The following is a 15779-nucleotide window of genomic DNA, read 5'->3' as shown; positions in this document are numbered from 1 at the left end:
TCTTCTTGCACCTGGGATTCTTCTTCTACATGTGATTCACTTTGTGCCTGAGATTCTCCTTGTGCCTGTGATTCTTCTTGGACTTGAGATTCTCCTTGGACTTGAGATTCTCTTGGCACCTACAGGAAAGAACCCTCATCAAGCCGTTTCTCTAGATCAATTAGAGCATTTTCAACAGCAACTTCAGTGCTATCCCTGTCCACTAAAGTATTCTCCACCCATTCCAATTGATTTGCATATTTTTCTATTTCAGGGATTCAGTGGTGAATGTAGGGAGCCATCTTGTTTTTCTACCTTCTGTTGCAGATGAAGTCCAAGGGATCATATCTCCACATGAAGCTCTATTTTAGTTTAAGTCTCTGAAGGATTTTCTCTGCTTCTTTTCCAGCTTCTCAGCTATTACACACAAAGGGGCCTAGTTGATCTTTGATTCTAAGCTGGGCCTTCTTTTTGGCTTTAATAAAATGCACCTCATCTGAATTAATTATCTGCTTGTAGTACTCCAGATCAAATAACCTCATTGGGAGGTATTTGGGTAGCTTATATGGGGCCAACTCACAGCCATAGATCCTAATTTCAGTGTGATTTTGGTACAAGTACCAATCTCCCACTTTGTGTTGTTTTGAAAGCTGCAGGATCCTCCTGATATCTAAACTGATTCTTGGAGGAGGACTTCCTAGTAGCATTGTCACTATAGGATGTACAAAAAGATCTATGAAGTCTGTGTATGGATATGGTGAGTCATACTTATGGATCAAAGGAGTCCAGAAAATCACTGACCTAGGGTGACCTTTAGTATCAAGCTTTTGGAGAGTAAAGGGGAACTTGTCAGCTTGGTAATATAGAAAAAGGTGGTACAAAACTGAGGAATACTTGAATACTCTCTCATTACTCATTCTAAGAAATTGGTCATGCATCCTATCAGCTATGAACTTGGCATAATCATACATGACAGCAGGAGGTTGTCCTGGAGTGAAAATGGACATGAAGGCTAAGATGATTTCATCTATATACTCACTAGTGGTGTATCCTAAGACACTAGAAATCATTGCTACAATGTCCTGACCAAATGGGGAAAATATGGTAGCCACATATGGAGGAGGATCTTTTGGGATATGCTTTTCCTCCCTGATGAAGGTTTGAAACATCTCAGCAAGTTTTGCAGTGGTAAGCTTGGGGAAACGGTCTAATAGGTCTCCAATTGAAATAGGGGTTAGATTTTTCCCTGGCTGAAGTTGTAGCATTTCATTAATTGATTCAGACATGATGGTGAAAAGTACAGTCTAGTTTGGGGACACCACTGCTCTTTGGCTGGGGATGTACTTTGCATGGCAATAATGGACAATTTCTGGAAAAATGTGCACTTCAGGGAATTGATATTTGGGCAAATTAGACTCCCAAAGACCAATTTTATCGGCATGGTTGAGATATTGATCTCTATATCGGTAGTATAGTTTGATAGGGGATTCAAGGACAGAGGTGTCCTTGATTTGGAAATATTTATCAGCAAGGGGAAGGTGGTCCAAGTCCAGGTGAGGAGTAGAAATTGGTCTGACATCCATGGCAATTGGGGTAGCCATTCTCAGTTCTTGTGGATTTGAGAATGGGGGAGGTAAATTGTCAGTTTTTTAGGGCAAAGGTGGTTCAATTCCAGGTGGGTTTTAGTTACTAGAGTTTCCCTTTAATTTCAATTAAGAAAACTTAGTGACTGTTTCAGAAATTGACAGGGTTTTTCAATGGATTCTAGCTTAAATACCTGGAATTTGAAGAAAACTAGGTCTGAACCAGGTGAATGGCAACTGTGAATGGTTGAAAAAGCTTCAAGCAGGTTGGAAGGCAATCTGGGAGCTTTGTAGCATCTTCAGGGTGCAATTGTACGTGGGTTGACAGCTTGGACGTTCACAGATGCGTGCATGGAAGTTTTCAGTTGAAAAAATGATAAAAACAATAATTTTGGGTTTTTTTGGATTTATGCGCAAAAAGTCAATTTGGCGGGTACAGGTGTACAGTGACCGTTTGTCGCGTAGTGGGGTGAACAGTGGCAGTTTTGGCATGTAGCAGGCTGGTGGTAAGTGGTTTACTTCGCACAGCTTTTGGGTGCTTGGCAGTATTGGGGGGAGGCCGCCCGATTCCATTCATCAAGCGCCACATCGCCTCGAGGGCCCAACAGAAAACAACCCATTTCGGGTGGGTAACATTCGGATTTCGGGCCCTTCCGAAATCAACATGGGTCGTTAGATGGGGAGGGGAGAGATCATGTGGTGGTCGGGCGATGGAGTTGCACGGAAGGTAATGGGGGGGCCCGGCAGGCGTTTAAGCTCGGCGGTTTTGGTTTAATGAGGGATTAAGGCGAGGATTAAGATATCGAGTGGGGTCCGAGGTAGAAACCTTAGTTTATATAATTAAACTAGGGTGGGATTAATTAATATTGCGGGAGTTAATATATATACGGGAAATGGGTTTTCACTAAGGATTTAATAAATAAGTTAATAATTTAGTCAAATGAGTGGAAGGGGCACCATACCCTAAGTATATGATTTTCATGTTTTTAATGCTTTCCGATAAAACTTAGGATATAGTGTTTTTTGTGGGTTTTTGATATGAAAATGAGTTATATGGGGGAACAAATACTTTTCCTAGGTAAAAGTGATTTAACCTTAGGAAAGAATATTATTTAGGGAAAATGTATGAACTAAGGGGGGGAATGAATGTTTCTGAGGGGAGTTTAGTACTTATTTCCTATAAGTCATTGAGCCGAGGGTCTTCTAACTGCAACTTCTTTTGGTTCTGAAATAATGATGTTTGCAGTATTTTCTTGTGTTTGTTCGGCATTGTACAGAATAAAAGAATCAATTTCAGAATGCATGGAATAGATAGGAAATTTTTGAGGCCTATCCTAACTACTCACTACATATTTCATTAGGGTCTCTCTGTACAGTTTTTTAGGATGTCCAAAGACTGAAATTGTGGCATATGACATGTCAAGTTGCAAAGATCCTTGGAGTTTAGCCCACCATGTTCTAGACAATAGCATGTCATATTTAGGTGGTATATCAGCAACAACTATGTCCACGAGAATGGTCTTAGCAAGATATTGTACTAATGAAACACACAGGTCTTTAATTAACCCTAGACACTTTACTTGACTTGAATCAAATGAAAATAGGTCCTTGTAAGGCCTAGTAATGTCCAAGTTTAACTTTTCCATAATAGATTTAGGCATTAAATTGTGTGAAGCCCCAAAATCTAACATTGCATTGTGTAAGATTTTATCATGAATGTTAAGGCTAATATAAAAGGGTGTTATCCCTCCTATTGGTTTTCCATTAACATCAGGACCGAATATCAGCTCAGGCTGATCATCAAACAAGTTGACAGAGTATTCATTCTCAACAAAGTTCAAGGTTTTTCTTATTTGATATTTATAGGTTTCATTTTTAATCAGCTTTGTTAAGGGAACTGAGATTTTTAGTTTAGCCACCTATGCTCCCAAATTGAAAGGCAAAGGGGCTTTCTCTATTTGAGGGCTTGGAATTTTCATGGTAGGAGTTTGAGTGGATTGCTCTTCTTTTTCTGCATTTGAAGTATCTTTCTATGGATTTTCTAATATGGTGTTTGGAGATTTCTCCACTGTCTCCTTGGAGGGGATTGAAGTGGATGGTTGATCATCAGGGGGTTGGTCATTGGTTATATCTACAATGGTGGGACCAAAAGGGTTCTGATTTGGTCTAGGGAGGATTTGAAGAGTTTTAGTAACTGGAGTTGTTTTGATTTTCTTAGGTTGATTTGGTACTGCTTTCTTGTTTTGGTCAGGAGCATCAGTGTTCTTTTTACTCCTCAAGTTGTACTATTTGTGCACTTCGAAGATAGCAAAATCATACCCTTGATTATAATCGAATTATTCTCTAGATTGTGTCTCTAATTGCTGAAGCATATGTAATTACTGATCATCTTGAGTCAAAAAGACATTTTCCTCATCATCTAATCCCATTAAGTTAATTTGTGTGTCTTGTTCATGGTCTTCTGAATGGGATGTTTCAGCATAGTTTTCTTGAAAAGGAGGCCTAATATTCTGATCAGGTCCATTTTTTCCAGTATTTTGATTTTGATTCTTTCTAAAGTTTGGATTTCTCACTGGAGGTGCTTGTTGATTATCCCATTGAGGCTTCCTTTCAATGTTCTCTATCCTATCCATCAGTTTTTCCATTCCTTTGGTTAGGGCATCTATTTTAAGGTCAAAGGGTGAGGCTTCATCTTTCAAGGGTCCTCTCCTTTCATTCCTAACCCTAGCTCTTTTTGCTAGCAAATTAGCTTCTACACTAACTGCTACACTCTACATGTCTTCTAAAGTTGGAGGATTTCTCTCTCTAAGTTGGAATGCCATATCAGTATCAAACCCATCAGGAAACTTTATTAGAGCTAAGTTAGGTGGGGGTCTAAGATTGACTGGTATTGCATTGTATATATTGTTAAATCTGGTACAGTAATCCTGGACTGTTTCATTTGGTCCTCTCCTGATGTTTTCATATTCTGAAAGGATTTGCAGAGGGTTCTTTTTATTTTCCCATCTATTTAAAAATTGTTAATAAAATACTTCTAAAGTGTCTATGCTATTAGCAGGTAAAGCTCTAAACCATGTTCTTACATCACCAGCTAGAGTCTGAGAAAAAAGTCTCATTTGGACATCTCCAATGTCAATTTCATGTAATTCAAAGAAATATGTCATTTTGTTTGTATGTTGTTGTGCTGTGTAAGTTCCTATGCCATTGAATTGGACAATTTTGTTCTGGTAATCTTGTGGCATGGCACCACGTGGAGCAGGTAACACAAGAGGAGCATATCTATTTGCCATGGCTCTAAGTGGGGTTGGGGTTCCAGGAGATGATACAGTAGTTGATGAAGGACTGGGGGTAATGGGTGACTGATGTGTAATGATAGGTTGGTGGGGAAGTGAAGGTATAAATGGAGGTGAGGAATGAACTTCAGAAGTGGAAGGGAATAATGGTGAACTAAAGGGAGTTGAAAATGTTTCGGAAAGCTTAGGGATATTAACAGTAGCAAGGGATGACTGAGGGGAATTTAGAATATACTAATTAATTGATAGGTTTTCCTTTTGGACTTCAAGATCTGCAATAAACTCTGGATCTAGAACTATGTCATCAAGTGCACTTTCAGACCTAGTTCTAAATAGGGAAACGTTGAATGACTCATTAAAGGGAAGATCTTCTAAAAACAACCACTCATCAGGGCATGAATCTGCTTTGATTGAAGGTGTTGGACTGACTGAACTTTCTTGTCTTCTGGATCTTCTCGAAATCAGGTTGGGATTATCCACTACTGGGGGAGGATTTGGATCTAGGTTGGCCCTAGTATAGTGAGTTCTCCTTGAAGCCAGAATTTCGAATTTTTCTAATTACTTTCTTTTTATGAAATTTTTGTAAATAACTTCTAATAAACCCTTCAAGAGGCTTGAAATAAAGATTTGAAATTTCTCAAAGGTTTATTAAGACTGAGGATTTGAGTCCCCAGTATGGTCACCACTATGTTATCACTCAGAAGTTTTCCCTAGAAGTTATCAAAAGAAGGAATAATCTGAGGTAACCACAAACCAATCTTTTAGACTCAGGTTCTAGCCAACCTAAGTCCAGAGAGGGCTCTCTCTTTGTGATTTAACTTTGTTTTTATTAGATTTTAGGCTAGTTCTTAGTGTTCATAGGTTTTTATTTTGGTTGGGTGGTGGAATTCTAGGAATAGATGGATAGAGCTAGTTTCTTCAAGCCATTGGGCTATGGAGTCAATAAAAGGATAGCATAACTGGATCAGATCATTAAAGGGAGTGTTCACAGGGTAGGCTAGCAAAGCAAAAGGCAAATCTTCAAGGGCTGATGGATGGAATGATTCTAACCAAGGTGAAGGGCACTTAAGAATCCTTGGACTGAGATCAGAATGAGGAACAGAGGGTGATCATCAACAAAGGGCAATTAAGAATCCTTTGCTACATAGACCACAAGGAAAACCACGGAAGCTAAGGAGCAGCTAAGAATTCCCTAGCTAAGATAGTTTAGCAGAAAACATTAAGAATGTAAACAGTCAAGACAGAGTGCATTTAAGCAAGTTCTGAAATATCATTCCTAGTTTAACATTCAGATTTCATAGAAACACATATGATTATTAAGAAACATAAGGAAAAACAATAATACACATGAGAGAATACTTATTTGATTTTCGCTTTACACAAGAATCCTGAAAAATGTCTGAGCTTTATTCCATGATCCAGCAAGCCAATCTAGTTTTTGATACAATAAGACTTTGATTTGAGAGAAAAGTCTACAAAAATGTCTTTGAATCCACCCTCAAATACTTCGAAATGTGAAGTATTTATACAAAAATATTTACAAAATATCTCATAACAATATGAGATTTAATCTAGGGAATCAAAATATCTTCAAGCATGAATGTAGGGACAGATGGAAAACTGCATCATGTTTTTCCTCTTATTGTGGTAGTGCTAGCTGTTGCAGTTGAATTTGAGCTCTTTAAGCTAGCTAATATTTGTACACTGGAATCATCTTTATCTTTAATCTTTCACTAATACTCTTTAACCTGCTACTCTTTGACCCTCCTAATCTGTCTCTTACCTATTTCATCTGGCTTCTTTCAAATTTACTGTGGTAACTTATAGTAAATCTGTCCTTTTTTCCCACCATTCATCCTCGGGTAACTTTACTTTTAGCATTCTTATATAGATTTTGTTTGCCTCTGTGTATTTGGAAAAATTAGGCTTGGTGACAAACAAATGTTTCACCTCATGCTCCAGAAAAAACAGATTCTCCAAAGTATCATACAATACTTTCCTAGTTGGCAAGGCTTTGATACCTAAAGTGCTTGCTTGTTCCTTGGCCAACTTCCTTAACCTGTCAATGTAGTCCAATTGGGTCATAAGTTTATCATGGATGACCATAGGACTAGAAAGGCCTTTGTCCCTCAAAATTTGAAATTTGGCCATGAATCTGTCAATGGCCACTTGCATATTATGGCATTTTTCTTCTAAGTTAACCATAAGGTTTCTTTTTGAAAGAACCTTTTTGACTTCTAGGATGGCTTCAGTCCTATCCTCTATACCGAGCTCATTTAGCTCATGTCTGTTTTTTTTGTTCAGGAAGTGGATGAGTCGATTGGCATCCTCAGGCATATCACCCAACTCTCCCTTTACTTTTTGAATAGCCTCAGTGGCCACTTTCACCAATTTAGTCTGTTCAAATATAACTTGAATTGATGGCCAAATATCATTGACAGAGTCAATGATATTGGCCCAGAGCATCTCTTTGGTCTGTCCTAGTGGCTTTTGCAATGTTAAATCTTTTTCTAGGACCTTGATCTTCTCACCCATCCTTAGGGCTTTCTATGTTTCTTCTCTCTGCTGAATTTGGGCAAGCTTACAATCAGTTTCTAAGCTTGCCACTTTCTCTTTTAGCCTTTTGAGCTTTGTTGCCTGGATGGACATCTCCTCCATGGCTTTTACCAGCTCTGTTGTTTTCTCTGTTGAAGTACCTGCTATAGTAGATTTAGTGGTGATTGGAAGTGCTATGGCAGGTGGAGCTACTAGTACCAATGATGTAGCCAATGTTGAAGGAACTACAGTAGAAACAGTGGGAATGGCAGTCCTAGAAGTGGTGGCCAAGTCACTTTGTTTGGACTGAATCAATGTGTCTAACTCCTTCTCTGTTTCTTTTAGTTGGTCATTTAGCTTTAGGACCAAGTCCATAAGCTCTTCTTGTCCTTTTTGTGTCTCTAGGACTTCTGCTGTTTGTGGGTGATGTAATGGTGGAATCTTGAGTTGCTTCTTCAAAGCAGCTATGTCATCATTCTTCTTCTTTATCAATTTTTCGGTGGCCTTTACATCTTTGGGATCGTGTCCCAACTCAATGATTAAGTCCTCTAAGGACTTGATTATGGTGTCTTTGGCCTGTGAAGAGGCCTTCTCCAATTGGAACTGAGCTGATATGTTATTCAGGGAGTTTTGCAATTGGTGGGTTGCGATGGCTTTCCCTGTTAAGGTGGAGTAAATCATCTCCCCTATCTACTTGTGTAGCTCAATCTGGTCAATAGGATGAATATCCTTTGCCAGTACTTCGAAGTCTATATTTTTGAAGTCTGTTGCTGTTCTTGGTTGCTGAGTGGTGGGCTTCATAAATGTCATCTACATTTTTCCTTCTTTCACATCATAGGTTGACATAAGTCTTGTTTGATTGGTAGGTGCCATATTTAGGTATTGTGCATAAGTTTTGGCTTTTAGCCTCTCATTCCTGGCTTTTATGTCCTTGTATCTTTCCCTGATGTCTTGGTCTCTGTCAGTTGCATCCTAAATGAGGACACTTCAACACTCTACTGCCTTTCTAGTATGTGATGTGGAAGGTTCTAGTGTGCCCCCGGAGCGAGTGGCACACCTACTTCCTTCACTTTCTGTGCTAGTGGCCCCAATTGTTTCTTCTGTGAATTCCTGTTCAGAGACATGATGTATCCTTTGCCTTTTGACTAGGCTGGTCTCTGCCTGTGCTTGTGTGGTTGCTTTGCCTGAAGTAGTGGCCTCTTCCCTATTTCTTTTGAGGTTTTTCTCCTCATTTAGAGGAGTTTGCAAGGCTGGGGGAGTACTCATGATGGGCTCTCGTATACATGTTTGAGTTAACTCCTGTGATAGGTTTGGTTGTTCTGACTCTTCTTGCACCTGGGATTCTTCTTCTACATGTGATTCACTTTTTGCCTGAGATTCTCCTTGTGCCTGTGAATCTTCTTGGACTTGAGATTCTCCTAGCACCTGCAAAAAAGAACCCTCATCAATTCGTTTCTCTAGATCAATTAAAGAATTTTCAATAGCAACTTCAGTGCTATCCCTATCCACTAAAGTATTCTCCACCCATTCCAATTGATTTTCATATTTTTCTATTTCAGGGATTTGGTGATGAATGTAGGGAGCCATCTTGTTTTTCTGCCCTCTGTTGCAGATGACGTCCAAGGGATCATATCTCCACATGAATCTCTATATTAGTTTAAGTCTATAAATGATTTTCTTTGCTTCTTTTCCAACTTCTCGGCTATTACACACAAAGGGGCCTAGTTGATCTTTGATTATGAGCTGGGCCTTCTTTTTTACTTTAATAAAATGTACCTCATCTGAATTGATTATCTGCCTGTAGTACTCCAGAGAAAACATTGGGAGGTATCTGGGTAGCTTATATGGGGCCAACTCACAGCAATAGATCCTAATTTCAATGTGATTTTGGTATAAGTACCTATCTCCCACTTTGTGTTGTTTTGAAAGCTGCAAGATCCTCCTGATATCTGAACTGATTCTTGGAGGAGGACTTCCTAGTAACATTGTCATTATAGGATGTACAAAAGGATCTATGAAGTCTGTGTATGGATATGGTGAGTCATACTTATGGATCAAAGGGGTCCAAAAAATCACTGACCTAGGGTGACCTTTAGTATCAAACTTTTGGAGAGTAAATGGGAACTTGTCAGCTTGGTAATATAGAAAAAGGTGGTACAAAATTGAGGAATACTTGAATACTCTCTCATTACTCATTCTAAGAAATTGGTCATGCATCCTATCGGCTATGAACTTGGCATACTCATATATGACAGCAGGAGGTTGTCCTAGAGTGAAAATGGACATGAAGGCTAAGATGATTTCATCTATATACTCACTAGTGGTGTATCCTAAGACACTAGAAATCATTGCTACAATGTCCTGACCAAATGGGGAAAATATGGTAGCCACATATGGAGGAGGATATTTTGGGATATGCTTTTCCTCCCTGATGAAGGTTTGAAACATCTCAGCAAGTTTTGCAGTGGTAAGCTTGGAGAAACGGTCTAATACGTCTACAATTGAAATAGGGGTTAGATTTTGCCCTGGCTGAAGTTGCAGCATTTCATTAATTGATTCAGCAGTGATGGTGAAAAGTATAGTCTAGTTTGGGGACACCACTACTCTTTGGTTTGGGATGTACTTTGCATGGAAATAATGGACAATTTCTAGAAAAATGTGCACTTCAGGGAATTGATATTTGGGCAAATTAGACTCCCAAAGACCAATTTTATCGGCATGGTTAAGATATTGATCTCTATATCGGCAGTATAGTTTGATAGGGGATTCAAGAACAGAGGTGTCCTTGATTTGGAAATATTTATTAGTAAGGGAAAGGTGGTCCAAGTCCAGGTGAGGAGTAGAAATTGGTCTAACATCCATGGCAATTGGGGCAGCCATTCTCAATTCTTGTGGATTTGAGAACGGGGGAGGTAAATTTTCAGTTTTTTAGGGCAAAGGTGGTTTAATTCCAGGTGGGTTTTAGTTACTAGAGTTTCCCTTTAATTTGAATTAAGAAAACTTAGTGACTGTTTCAGAAATTGACAGGGTTTTTCAATGGATTCTGGCTTAAATACCTGGAATTTGAAGAAAACTGGGTCTGAACTAGGTGAATGGCAACTGTGAATGGTCGAAAAAGCTTCAAGTAGGCTGGAAGGCAATCTGGGAGCTTTGTAGCATCTTCAGGGTGCAATTGTATGTGGGTTGACAGCTTGGACGTTCACAGATGCGTGCATGGAAGTTTTCAGTTGAAAAAACGATAAAAACAATAATTTGGGGATTTTTTGGATTTATGCGTGAAAAGTCAATTTGGTCGGTGTGGGGTGAATAGTGGCAGTTTTGGCATGTAGCGGGTTGGCGGTAAGTGGTTTACTTCGCATAGCTTTTTGGAGCTTGGCGGTATTGGGGGCAGCCCGCCCGATTCCATTCATCGAGGGTCATGTCACCTCGGGGGCCCGGCGGAAAACAACGCATTTCGTGCGGGTAACATTCAGATTTTAGGCCCTTCTGAAATCAACATGGGCTGTCAGATGGGGAGGGAAGAGATCGTGTGGCGGTCGAGCAATGGAGTTGCATGGAAGGTAATGGGGGGGCCCGACGGACATTTAAGCTCAACGGTTTTGGTTTAATGAGGGACTAAGGCGGGGATTAATATATCAGGCGGGGTCTGAGGTAGAAAACTTAGTTTATATAATTAAACTAGGGTGGGATTAATTAATATTGCGGGAGTTAATATATATATGGGAAACAGGTTTTCACTAAGGATTTAATAAATAAGTTAATAATTTAGTCAAATGAGCGGAAGGGGCACCATACCCTAAGCATATGATTTTCATGTTTTTAATGCTTTCCGATAAAACTTAGGATATAGTGTTTTTTGTGGGTTTTTTATATGAAAATGAGTTATATGGGGGAACAAATACTTTTCCTAGGTAAAAGTGATTTAACCTTAGGAAAGAATATTATTTAGGGAAAATGTATGAACTGAGGGGGGGGAATGAATGTTTATGAGGGGATTTTAGTACTTATTTCCTATAAGTCATTGAGTCGAGGGTCCGGTCCCTCCAAAAGTCAAAGAAATGCTCTGAGCCTCTTTGACTTAGGGTTTTTAAGTACTTTGATCTTTATTTTGGAAAATTAGTTAAGTAAAAGGTGAAATGAATGATGGAAATTAATTAATTGACTTTGATATCCATCTGCGTGCTTGAGTTCCCATTCACATTTGGAATTTTTATGATGAAAAAGATGATACACATGCTTTAGTCTAATCAATCATCAAAATTTTGCAACCTTTCTCCTACTTACCCATCTACTCATCCTACCATTTTTACTTCTCTTTATTAGGGTGCATTTGAGCTAGCAAACCCTTATCAAAAAATTTTCTTTTTCTTTACAATAGTAAACTAACTAAATCTAACCTTATTACATCCAAGGGCTCATATTAAACAATTGAGCTCCTTTTATTTACTCTACCTATTTAATTATCTTCCAAGATTAAACAGTTTGGTCAGATTTTATTCTCTATCTATTAACATGAAATTGAAACATGAAATGGCCAAGTTTAAACATTTTGACTATCATGGATTGTGGAAAATATTACAAACTGCACACAATCATTTATTTTGCAACAAAATGTAAATAGTAATGGCATTTTGACTGGCTCACTTTTATGGTCTTTTTATTTCCTTGGGGTTCATATTTTTCATCTTTTTTGACCTTTTTATTCTTTTTGTCCTTTGATTATTCTTTTAGGACATACCCTCTTTACATTTTTTTTTAATTCTTTGAATATGGAAAACATTTGTAGAAAGCAAAGCTATGTACATATTACAGGTTTAATCTCAACCATTCAAAAATTATGACCCCTATTAGTATAGGAACCTAACACAATGATGATAGGAGAAGAACCTTGGGAATATTATCATCATCATTCCCATCTTCCAGATGACATCGAAGATTATTAAAATGAACTTAACCACCCTTCAGTTGTTGATTTCCTTTCGAATTTTGTTTTCATAGACACAGTAGATTCTGAGCGAAACCTGTCAAATATTGAAGAAACGATTTCTATCAATATTTCAACCAAACCTAATGTTGTAGAAAACATTCATCTCAGAAAATCTTGTTCTCCATTGGAACTTGATAGTTATCGTACTCTCTTTCATGAATTTCGAGATATATTTGCATGGTCATACGAGGAGATGCCAGACATTGACTCTAGTATTGTTGAACATGAAATCAAAATGTATCCTAATGACAAACCAATATGATAGTGGCTTCGACCTATTCATATAAAGAAAGTTGTTGCCATTAAAGTAGAAGTTGAAAATCTTTTGTGTGTTGTCTTCATTTACCCTGTACCTCTTACTGACTGGGTTTCCAACCTTGTTCCTATCATGAAGAAACAAGGGAAAATTCGAGTGTGCGTCGATTATAGGGATGTAAATCAAGCATGTCCAAAAGACAATTATCCTACTCCTTTTATCAACCAAATTATTGATGAATGAGCCGGATGCGAAATGTTCTCATTTATGGATGGATTTTCTGGCTACAATCAAATCAATATCCACCCACAGGACCAATCTAAAATAGCATTTATTTTTCCATGGGGCACATTCGCCTATAGGAAACTCCCATTCGGTTTGAAGAATGCAGGGGCTACATTTTAGAGGACAATGAACTATGCCTTCCATGACATCAAGCACATTGTTCAACCTTACCTTGACGATTTACCTGCTCATTCACGAAAGTGAACTGATCACCAGCAACATTTGAGAGCAATATTTTTACGGTGTCGACACTACAAGATATGACTCAATTCGCACAAATGTGTGTTTTGTGTTGGTTCTGGTCGATTGCTTGGATTTGTAGTGTCTAAAGATGGAATTCGACTCGATCCATTAAAGGTTCAGGCAATTCTTGATTTGCCTCCACCTTCAAATCTTTTACAGTTACAGAGACTCCAAGGGAAGGCTAACTTTCTAAGGAGGTTCATTCCCAATTACGCTAAAATGGCTAAAGGTTTTACACGTCTTTTGAAAAAGGGGATACCCTTCCATTGGGATCAGGTTGCACAAGCTTCCTTTGATGCTCTTAAAGATACCTTGATTAGAGCGTCATTAATGTATTCTCCAAATTATCAAAATGACTATTACCTGTATCTTGCCATTGCAGATACAACCATTGGCATGGTTTTAGTCCAAGAGGAAAATGGGATTGAACATCTGATATATTATTTGAGCTGTAATCTCAATGATACAGAAAGTAAGTACTCTTATGTCGAGAAACTAGCTTTGGCAACTATGCAAGCTATTCAGAGATTTCGCCACTACATCCTGCTCCGGAAGACCACTGTCATTTCAGATTGCAACCCTATGACATACATTCTATCATGTCAATTGTTGGGGGGAAAATACTCAAAATGGATAGTCAGTTTGCGGGAATTTGATTTGGAATTCATCAAGTCCAAATCAAAGAAATCTCTCGTTTTCGTTGAGCTACTTTACGACCTTCCCTTGACCTCCATTGATTCAACATCTGAACCATCGATTTTGGATGAGTCTCTGTTTCTGATATCGTCATCTGACCCGTGGTATGGAGATATACTGATCTATCTCTAGACCCAAACTTTCCGGCCTAATACCTCTCACTCGCAACAGCAACGTATCCGATACCAAGCCAAAGATTATCTGATCATTGGTGACACTCTTTACCGTCATGGTATTGATACGATTTTATGGAGGTGCCTCACACATGAGGAAGCCAAGAAAGCATTGAATGATTTCCATTCAGGTGCTTGTGGTGGACACTTATCTGGATATGCTACCGCACAGAGAATTCTTCGTGCTGGTTACTTCTGGCCAACTATATTCAAAAATTGTATTATTGTTGTCAAAAGTTGTCACACGTGCCAGATCTATGACCGCAAAACTATATTACCACCTGCACCATTGCATCTAGACGTCGTTGTTGGACCATTCGTCAAATGGGGCATTGAATTCATGACATGTAACCCCACCTTATCTGGGGGGCATGGGTATATTATAGTCGTCGTTGACTATTTTACCAAATGGGCCGAGGCGATGTCAACATTAAACAACAGTGGCAAATGGCTGCTCTTTTCTTTTTTAACCATGTGGTTGCCTGGTTTGGTGTACCACAAGCCATAGTTACAGATCATGGGCTGCATTTTCACAATCACATGATGGCTGAGTTGGCTGCTAAGTTAGGACTGTCACATGATAGTTCTACCCCTTATTACCCACAAGAGAATGGAAAAGTTGGGGCCATCAACAAAGTCCTAAAGAGGATGTTGAAAAGAATGATAGGGGTTCATAAATAAAACTGGCATTTAATCATGTACTCTGCCTTGTGGGCATATTGAACCTCAGTGAGAAATGCAACTAGATTCACACCCTTTCAGTTGGTGTATGGTTTGGAAGCAATCTTACCGATACAATGTGAAATTTTATCTCTCAAACTCATGATTGACCTGTTACCTGATACTTTTGAAGAAGAAGCATGTTTCTTGGAACTAATCCATCTGGATGAAACCTGTTGTGATGCCGCATTGGCTAACGAAGCGCATAAGAAATGAATCAAGGCGCAATATGATAGAAATGTCAAGCCTTGTATCTTCTAAGAAGGAGACCTAGTCTTACTTTACGATCAAGAAGATGATAAACTTGGAGTAGGGAAATTTGAACCAATGTGGATGGGTCCTTATATTGTCAAGCGTGTTTTGGCAAAAGGTGCCTACGAGTTAGTAGATTATGATGGGATTCCATTGTTGCAACCCTAAAATGGGTTGTACCTCAAATGTTACTATGCTTAATTAAGTGTAGTAAAACTCATTGTATATATGCTTTCATTTGCATGTGTGTGTGTCAGTGTGTGTATTTTAGATTTTTTACCTGGTTAGTAATCCGCTTTGCATTTGTTGTAGATGTCAGAATCTGCGGAACTATTTGTTGGTTACGCCGATGGTGCTAGTCGTAGTATGCAGAACCTATCTTCTACGACATGGGTTATTTTCACTCCAAGTGGTGAGTTAGTAAGTTTTCAAGGGATTTGTATCAGCTGATCGACGAACAACATCGCTGAGTATAGCACGTTGATCGAACTTCTCTCTAATGCCATTTCACTTGGCATTCACTGAATCATCGTTAGGCTAGACTCACAACTCGTCGTACTACAACTTACAAGTGTGTATACCATCCGAAACTGTTCCTTAGAGTTTGTAATTTGGAAAGGCATTTTGAATATATTCAATATCAACATATTTCCATAAACTTTAACACATTAACTGATTCTCTAGCAAATTATGTGTTAAATAGACATTTGCGACACATGTAAAAGTAACATTTTCAATTCACATCATTAGTTGAATAGGATTGCACATAACCATAAA

This window comes from Pinus tabuliformis, chromosome 2_1, assembly GCF_031772625.1.
Source record: "Pinus tabuliformis cultivar Carrire ecotype Pingquan chromosome 2_1, CPIR1, whole genome shotgun sequence".
Lineage (NCBI taxonomy): Eukaryota > Viridiplantae > Streptophyta > Pinopsida > Pinales > Pinaceae > Pinus > Pinus tabuliformis.
This window is presented reverse-complemented; position numbering follows the sequence as displayed.